The sequence below is a fragment of the Hermetia illucens genome, chromosome 2, assembly GCF_905115235.1.
Source record: "Hermetia illucens chromosome 2, iHerIll2.2.curated.20191125, whole genome shotgun sequence".
Taxonomy (NCBI): Eukaryota; Metazoa; Arthropoda; class Insecta; order Diptera; family Stratiomyidae; genus Hermetia; species Hermetia illucens.
Window position 1 is genome coordinate 93,577,290 of NC_051850.1, and position 10,291 is coordinate 93,587,580.

Sequence of the window (10,291 nt, forward strand, 5' to 3'; positions counted from 1 at the left end):
TTGTCTTCCTTTGGCACTCCTTTGAATTTTGAAGCTATTCTAGTTAGACTTGACCATACGTATTGTGATAAAAGACCATTGCATCTCTTAGAGCAGGAACTTTCAACTCTTCGGCAAGGTAAATTATCTATAGTAAAGTATTACGATACCGTGGAAAAACAGCTCACTCTCATAACAAACAAAGCGTTAATGCAATATTCCGAGAACCAGGAAGCATTGCAATTGCTGAATGAAAAATACAGGAGCGACGCACTGCGTGTATTTGTATCTGGATTGAATCGCCCATTAAGCGATATACTGTTTTCCAGCAGACCCGTAGATCTTCCTAGTGCTTTAGCGTTGGCTCAAGAATTGGAAATGAACCAAGAAAGGTCAGCTTTTGCTAGTGCATTCGCTGAACGAAAAACTTTCAATCCAATGCCTCGCAAACATTTTCCACAGTACAAGGTAGAGTCCCAAACAAAGAAACAGATTTTACCTCCTCCCGAGCCTATGGATATAGATCCATCATTTTCCAGATTCAATAATGTATCAAATTCTAAAAGAACTCAGAACAGGTATTCGACGACTCACCGACCAAATTTTAATACAAGTGGACCAAATAGAGTGTTCCACCAAAACCAAGTGACAAATTTTTCCCGACAAGGCAAACCTAAGAATAAAGAATCCGGTAAAGACCATAAAAGATCACAACGTGCCAATTATATTAGTGCACAGAAATACGGATCAAAGTCAGCTCAGAATTATCCTAATGTTTCAGATGAAGAACAACATTCAAATGTTACTGACCAACTTCATTTATTGAACACTAGCTCTCGACTACCTTTTATTGTGAAAACAGCAGCTAATGGCAAAAAGTTGAAGGTACTTATTGATACTGGAGCTGCAAAGAATTACATCAAAGAACTTTCATTTTTGAAATCTATTAGACCGGTACAGAATCCATTTTATGTTTCATCAATTAATGGGTCAACCAAAATTTCAAAAAAATGCACCATTCACATTCTAGGAGAGGAATCCGAATTTTTCATTCTACCGAACCTGGTTGACTTTGACGGAATATTGGGTTATGACTTCCTTAAGGAAATCAGCGCTACTGTTGATACAGGTTCAAGCTGTATCAGACACCAAAATGGCGTGGAACCTCTTTCCTTTATGGAGTGTGCTCAGGTAAATACCTTGAAGATGGATTATAGTAAAATTCCTGAAGAGGTTCGTTCGGAATTCAAATCAATCTTGAGATGTAATTCTAACGTTTTTGCTGATCCAAACGAAGCTCTACCATACAAACCTGCCAATAGTAATGTCGTAGCAGACGCTCTATCTCGTCAGTATATTCAACATCTCAGCAACGATAATTCCACTGGGAGAACTTGCACAAACAGTGAAGTATCTTTTACTCAGTACATACGAACCGTGTATGAACCGATAAATATTTTCAGAAACCAAATATTTTTATCACTGGCAGAATCAACCGAAATAAAAACGACAGCACCGTTCGCCGGCTATCTCCGACACGATATTCAATTTAAGGATTTTCATTCATTATATATGGTTCTTAAAAATGTAATTAACTATAATATTGTAAACGGAATTTATTGTCCGCTTGATGTGCTCGGAAAAATCCAAAACGAATTAGTGGAACTATTTCCATCAGTCCGATTTAGGCACACTACTAAATTCGTTATTGATCTTCTCAATAGTAACGATCAAATGGAAACCATAGCTATAGAGCATGAAAGAGCACACCGTTCAGCAAACGAGAACTACCAGCAAATCTTAGATAGCTATTTCTTTCCCAAGCTTAGGCAGAAAATTAAGGCTTTCGTGGGAAAATGTACTATTTGTGCGCAAGGAAAGTATGCAAGACATCCGAAGAAAGAGATGTTGACTCCTACTCCAATCCCCAACTACCCTGGTGAGATCTTGCACGTGGATATTTTTAACACAAATGGTCTTTACTTTATCACATGTATCGACAAGTTCTCTAAGTTTGCCATTTTAGAACGTATATCCTCTCGATGCATAGTCGATATAAAGAATGTTCTACTCAAGATTATTGGATTTTTTAGGAAACCAAGAATACTGGTTACTGACAATGAACCTTCATTCTGTTCTCAAACTATCGAATCTCTGATTAAAAACAAGTTCAACTTATCTCACTATACCGTACCTGCAATGCATAGCGTAAGTAATGGTCAAATAGAGAGATTCCATTCAACACTTGCTGAAATTTCGAGAACTTTGAATATGGAGAGCCACACCGATGACACTGAGGAAATAATATTAACAGCCGCCATCAAATATAATAGTTCAATTCACTCCGTAACTAAAAGAAGACCTGTAGACGTCTTATTTTCCCTACCTGAAAAGGAAATTAAGGAAGTAAGATATCTCCTCCAGAAAGCTCAAGAGAAACAATGTCAAATCCAGAATAAGAAACGGGTATCCCGTGAATTCCACGCCGGTCAAGAAATATTTGTTAGAATAGACAAACGGCGAGGAACAAAACTGACAAGGAGATACGTAAAGAAGATTGTTCAAGAAGATTTAGGGACAACTGTATTAGTTGATGGCAAAAAAATTCACAAAGATAATATTCGATAAAAATCTTTTCGGATTACTAGTCTTCACCACTACCAACGCACGACTATTGGACTTCTCAACGGCTATGTATATACCTTTCCGGAAGGGTAACGTCGCGATTTACCAAGAATTTATTTATTTAATACACACCGTGAACCTAACCGAATTCGAAGTAATCGCAGAAAATACTCAGAACTTTGAAAAGCTATTTAAAGTTAAAGAAGAAAAAGCATCTCTTGAAGCTGATTTTAACGAAATTACTAAACTCCTTGCGATTCCACAAACAAAAAAGATCAATTGATTTCATAGGCTCTGCATTGAAATTTATTACTGGCACTCCTGATCATAGTGACTGGACAATACTTCAAGAAAAACAATCTAGATTGCTTATAGCGGAAATTCAACAAATTGAGACCAATACAGAATTCACTGCAAAAATTAACGAATTAACCACTCAAATTAATACGATTCAACGTTATTCCATTAGGGTGGAAAATTCTGCAAGATCCAGCCTATTTCAACTAATCTCAATAAGAAATGAAAGAGCAACAGGTCTATTAGATAATGTCGTCTACTCGGTTACTTTTGCACGCTTAAACATTGTAAATCCTATTATTTTAGCAAATTATGAAATAAGAGATTTGATTAATTCAAACGTTACTATTAGTCTAAATGATTTAATGACAGCCTCACAAGTTAAAGTCTATTCCGATGAAAGCATATTAAAATATTTAATTAAAATTCCAAAAATTGAGGAAATCTGTCTATTAGTAAAAGTTTCTCCCGTAGTTCATAATAATACTATTCTAAATCTGCTTCATCAGCATATCTCTACGTGTGAGTCAGGAAACCAAGCATTAAGAAATTGCAAAGAAGCCTTAAGTTTATGTATCTGGCAGAAGTATCCCTTCGACCACTGTTTAATGCAGATTTTCAGTAACGCCACAGCCACGTGCAACACCACGACAACCCACCACATTTCACCAATTGTACAAATCGACGAGAATACAATACTCATCAACGACAACAATGCAAGGATCATCGAGAACGGTAGCGAGATGGCTACTAACGGAACTTTCCTCCTTATTCACTCGAATGACGTACACATAAATAGCACGCTATATCCAGTAACATCCAGGAAGCCGACAATGGAACCACAGACACCGAGCGTTTTCAACCTAAAGAATTTGCAAAAGATCGATCAAATGACAGACCAGTTTGAAGCAAAAAAACAAGTAACTGGCTTGCAGCTGCTATTTTCGGATTAACAATGTTGAAAATGACGGGATCAGTGTGCTACTGCAGGTACAAGCGCCGCGAGAATCATGAGGTCATCATACCCCCAGTCCAATTCAACAACGACGAGAGAATGCAGCTCATCCTGAAAACCATCAATAGCAACTTGCAACAGATTCGGGACGAATCTGCTTAAGAGGGGGAGTAGTCATAGTCGACGAAGCAGATGCCAACCATCTGCAATTCAATAGATAACAATGTCTGTACTCCTTCCTGGAATAACATCCCATTAGATAAATAAATCCCCGACCTTCCTGGAATAATATCCCATTAGATAAATAATTCCCCGACCTTCCAGGAACATTATCACCATGGGTAATAAAAGTCTGAACCCATATAGTAATTAAGATCACAGGTCATAGGGAAACATGTTTTGTATAGTTTCCCTGTGTTAAAGATAAGAACCATGGGTCACAAGGAAATATGTGTTGTATATTTCCCTGTCGACTCATTAGTAAATAAGACGTAGTATTTAAGGAGGTGTAGAAAACGGAGATCAGCAGTTCCTCGAGTACTACCAGAGCGTAAGCACTCTGGCCCTCGTGAACGAATAAAAAAGTATAAAACAAATATCGTTTCATTTGTTAACCCATTTGTTACCAGTTATTTGTTAACAGTTATTTGTTAACTCACTCACCAATAATGGTCTAAACATCGAAGTCAATGGTAAGAGACCAATGGCCTGCCGAAACAATGGTGGCTTGATACACTGGATGAAGATTTAAAAGTTAAGAGATTACATCCAGATCAGGCATTTGATAAAATAAAATGGTGAAACCGATCTCGACAAGCCGACCCCGCTTGTGAGAGGCACAACGGCTGAAGAAAACGAAGAAGATGTGAGGAGTAACTAGCGCATGACAGCTCCGTGTCACATAGCTTAATATTCCATTGATCTCTATTTTTTAGAAAGCTATTTAAATAAATCCTTTGATGGAAAGTCTTGTATTGATAATAGTCAACCTCATACGCTTCATACTATGAGTTTAATATTATTAGCAAATGCGAAAAATTTAACCGGCATCAGATATAAAGAAGGCCTGGGGAGAAATAGATTCTCCATGAATGGAATTTTAATATTTCACTCGAATGTCAATTATTCTCGTTAATTATGACGTCATCATATCATTTGTATTAGGATGCTGTTAATTCGCACGAAATTGACAAGTTTGAACTGCTACAACTTTGGCGTTAATGGCCAGATTTCCATGAAATGCATGTATAATATATACGAAATATTGTCCTCTATGCTGGTACAAAATTTGGAAGTCCTAGGATGAATTTAAGGGGGGTTTTTCAGTAAATTTCTAAAAGTTAGTAATATACTATTAGTATTATTTGAGCAGATATCGGAATGGGACATATTTTGAGGTCTAGATTTCATCTAAGTGCACCACCCCGATTTTTAGGTTGGGTAGTTTCCGAAAATGGGTCCTGTCTCACTTTAAGTGCGTATATTTTGATTCATTTCTCACGTACTTTGTAATTTATCTAAACTAATATCAGTTTCGGAAAGTACAAATCGAAACCTTTCATTTGATACCCCTACACGACTATATCCGGTGAAAAAATTTTTGAATTCCCCCTTTGCATGTATGGAGAGCTCCTTTAAACTTATGCCACTCGCTGTATGCGTGGGATTTCATAGTTCCCATCTGTCCACCAAATTTCATTCGGATCGGTTTAGCCGTTTTGGAGAAAAGTACGTGTGACAGATAGACAGATATTGCATCGATTTTTATAAGGTTTTGTTTTACGCAAAACCTTAAAAATAACAGCAAACTTTGGACTGTAGTAGAACGTTCCTGGAAGATGATCCTTGTTTAAAGGTGATAAACGTTTTGGTCTCGATGAAACATCATTACGAAGCACTTAGCACACTCAAGGAATACAAAACCAAATATTGAACCTTTCTTTGTTAATATATTATACCTCAGCATTATTTCGCTTATGTTTTTTGTTGAACGAAATATTCAAGTGCTATTATTTTTACCGCTACTTTCTAGACCTTATGCCATAAATGCTGCCTCATTTTTTCTTTTGAAATTTTCTGTATAAATTTACTTTCGTTTTATGTTTGCTATACCTATTGGTTTCATTTTAACACTATATTCTAGCTAATAGTTAGAACACAAAGCTATCGTATGGAAGGTTCAAATACCACTGGTGGCATTTGTATCGTCATTTGACGTCGGATACCAGCCAACTCAGCTGTGAATGAGTACCTGAGTCAAATCAGGGTAATAATCTCGGGCGAGCGCAATGTTGACCACATTGCCTCCTATAGGGTACTACAATCCTATAGGGTACCGTTACGGTCTTGAATGAAATACTCTAACATTGTTGCGCCAACGATTATTATTATTCTCGTTTTAAACAAACTTTGAAGTTCATTTTTCGCCCTTTCACAGTTCATGAAGTCGGCACTGCTATTTTTATCGCCACTATGTTTTTAAAAATTCGCTAAGAGGGATTACTAGGCTGTTTTCGCGTAGCTTCCAAATTAGATAAAGAAAACCTAATTTGGTGTTACACTACCTCAGACCAGATAAGCACCATTTAAACCTTTTTTCTGGTACCGTTGCATAAATTGTGTTTGCTTGTTTTGAATCTTGAAATCAATTTTCAGGTACGTTTCCGTTTCTGCTGAGTTTAGTTTGGAGAGACATCACTAGAGCTTTTGTTAATTTAGTTGATATTTTCCGCTGGTAGGGTAGGTTTTCATAATAACTGTTGGTACTTCAATAAATCAATATTGGTTCCCCAATAACCCAAAAACTAAACCTCAACTTCGAAGTACTTTACTTCACTCCCATGCTGGATTTCAATCTTGCTTAGAATTTTTGAGAAATAAATGTCTCTTTTTACATTAAAAGATGGCTCTTTAATTTATCGACTTTGACACAATAGTCATTTAACCCTTTTTCAAACTGGGTCCGCTAAGAGTAGCCGTATCATTCGGAAAGACTAATATATTCAAACGGCTGTTTATTGGCATATCGCAACTACCGATCGAACAGAATAATAGTTCAAAAACGCTTGCCTGTGAGAAAACCAAAGAATGAACACCAAAAATCAAAGGACGAACAACATCGAATCGCGCTAGTCAAACGAAAACCATGAAGATAGGAGACTAATACTTTGAGACCGTTGAAACTTTCCCCTATCTAGGGTCGAAAATAACAATCAATAACAGCTATGACGACGAAATCCGCGCGCGGTTGTTGGCTGCCAGCAGAGCCTATTTCAGCTTACAAAAACACTGTTTCGCTCAAAATGTCTCACCGTAGGGTCAAAGCTTTTACTGTACAAGACTATGATCTTGCCAATCCTTATGTATTCCTCGAAGATCTGGGTTCTTAGCAAAAAAAACTGCGTAACTGCGAAGAATGTTCGGTCCCTACATGAGGATGGACCATTCCGTAGCCTGCAGAATGACGAAATATGGGCGATACCATGACCGATCATCGAGAAGTAGTCCGTATCCTCAAGAGCAGTTGTTCCTACTTTTTTGGTACTAATCGATGAACATTTTCAATTATAATGTGCTTCTCACCGCAATCAGATTGATGGACTGGTGTAACGCGATGCTTATTGAGATGAGGTGTCATTCTAGCGAGTAACATTTCCCTCAAGAATTTGGATACAATTATCTGAGCCGATGTAGAACGACCAAAGGTTGCTGCGGGTAAACAATGACGTAAAACCGGTTAGTTGAGAGGAAGAGGAGTTTAGTGAGGGGAATGGCGAGTCCGGCCTAGACGAATTGATGCCGTTTTTGACAACCACATAATTATGCCCTTTTTAGTTGTCGCAATTTCATTATCATCATCAACGGCGCAACAACCAGTATCCGGTCTAGGCCTGCCTTAATAGAGAACTCCAAACATCCCGGTTTTGCGCCGAGGTCCACCAATTCGATATCCCTAAAAGCTGTCTGGGGTCCTGGCCTACGCTTCGGATTAAGTGACCCGCCCATTCCAACCAATTGAATCGGATTTTCAGACATTACCACCATATATTTCGTCCTTACCTTTTTATCTCATCCTATACCTTCATTGATATGCAACCCTAGATATCGCGCCGCCTGGTCAATCTGGATGAAGGCAATTTGTACGTGCGGGTGGAAGAACGACGACATGATGTCGATATCGTCAGCATAGTCCAGTAGTTGGGTGGACTTAAAGAAGATCTTGCCCCCCGCATTTACCTCAGCATTACGGATCACTTTTTCTAGGGCCAGGTTAAAGAGGACGCATGATAGGACATCCAATTGTCTTAGACCATTGCTGATGTTGAATGAATGAAGTTTCGTTGGTATGGGCCAATGATGTTCTGGGCGTAAGGGGCTATCGGTCTAGCAAGGTAGAGGAGAATATCTTATAGATGGTACTCAGCAACGTAATACCTCTATAATTGCAGCGCTGCGTGATATCCCCCTTCTTATGTATGAGGCAAATAATGCCCGTTACCAGTCGTCAGGCATTGATTCACTGTCCCACACTTTGAGCATCAGTTGATGAACCGCTTGATGTAGTTGGACGCCTCCATAATTAAACAAATCTGGCTGTAATTCCATCGGCTCCTGGTGACTTGTGGTTTTTAAGCCGATGGATTGCACGCACTGTTTCTTCTACACTTGGTGGTGACAGCATTTGTTCGTCATCTTCAGTTGGCGGGAACTCCAACTCGCCGATGTTCTGGTTGTGGAACAGTTCATCAAAATGCTCAACCCATCACTTCAATATGGTCATTCAAATTTTAGATGTCTCGGCAGGATGAGCATCAAGGTGTATAAGGTTTCATCCTGCTGACTTGTTGGTAAAACTTCCGCGCCTGATGCGGTTGCTCCCTACACTTTTCGAGTTCACAGATCTGTTGGTTCTCCTTTTCCTTTACGCTTCTCCGTTCGACGGAGTTCATGATAAATCCCTGCGCGTGCGCGCATTCTTTGAAAATGCAACATTATTCGGTATGCAGCATTCTCCCGTTCCGTTGTTAGCTTATATTCATCGTCGAACCTGCCCCTCCAACTTTTCTTGCGGCTAGGGATAAGTATGTTTGTGGCCGTGTCAGTGATAACACCCTTCAGGTGGTTGTGAAGATTATTTGTTGATGCTTTATCACCAGGGCATCTGTTAGCTGCAGTTATTGCGGCATCCATCTCCACTTTATAGTTGTTACGGAGGGCTGTGATGTGAATGGCTTCAATATTCACTCTCACCTGATTGTCAGTGGCGTGATAGTGATCCGTGCCTATATTGGTCCTCCTATGTTCTGACATTCATCAAGGCTGAGAGGTGGCGGTGTTCAATCAGCACGTGGTTGAAAGTGGTCCCCTCTGGAGAGGCCCATGTATGTTTGTGGACGTGTGGTAATGCTAACAAAATAATGGGAGCCGACGTATCGCCCGAATATGGATTACGTTCCTACTTGACTGTTAAAATCTCCAGGTATGATTGTGATATTATACTTGGGCAGATTTCGATGGTCCGTTCAACTGCCTCAAGAAATCTTTATAGTATACTATACAAAATAGTGCTTGACTTTAGAATTCATCTGAAACTCGTTCAAATGACAAAAGTTACAGTGATAAATACAGCGTCTTAGGTCAAAATTTACGCACAGTATAACTATAATAGTAATTTCTCAATCGGCTAGGGTTAGAAACAAACGGAATGGTCTTGGTTCCATACTTTTCAATATTATGTTGGAATATTTACGAAAAATGGCAATTGGTACCAATGACGCTCTTTGCATATGACGTTAATATAGTGGCACAAAGAATACCAGACCTGAAAAGCTGCTGAAACCAAAATAAGTGGCATATGAAAGATCATGGACGGTGGATAATTCATTACACAGTGACTTATGTACTACATATATGTGGCCGCCTTCGAGAGAAAAAACCCCTGAACTTTATTTGCCCTCCTACAGGAGGATGCACGATTCAGTATCCTATATAACGATGAAATTTATGAGCAATGCCACCTTATTCAAATGAGTGTAATCCAGCCCGAAAAGTCTATAAGAGTAATATTTGTGGCAAAAAAAGACTTGGCACATATTGCTTCAGATAGAGCGATGACGTAAACCAGGACGCCAGACAGCTGTCTGATGATATATGATGGACCTTGGCGCTCCTTATTAGGGCAGGCCTAGATCGGACACCGGTTGTTGTGCTGTTGATGATGATATGCGATGAGCTGCCTGTTTAACAAAACCTACAATGAGCGTTTAAGTGCAGTCATAGAAATTAAATCAAAAGCTTCTATTTTACTAAGTTTATTTTTTTTGTAGATATGCGTATCGATGGCTATCTATCGTCTTCAAATTCGAATTCTACCACTAAGAAAGGCCGCAAGTAATTGTCGAAATATCCATATTTATGGAAATATCCAGCTGCGTC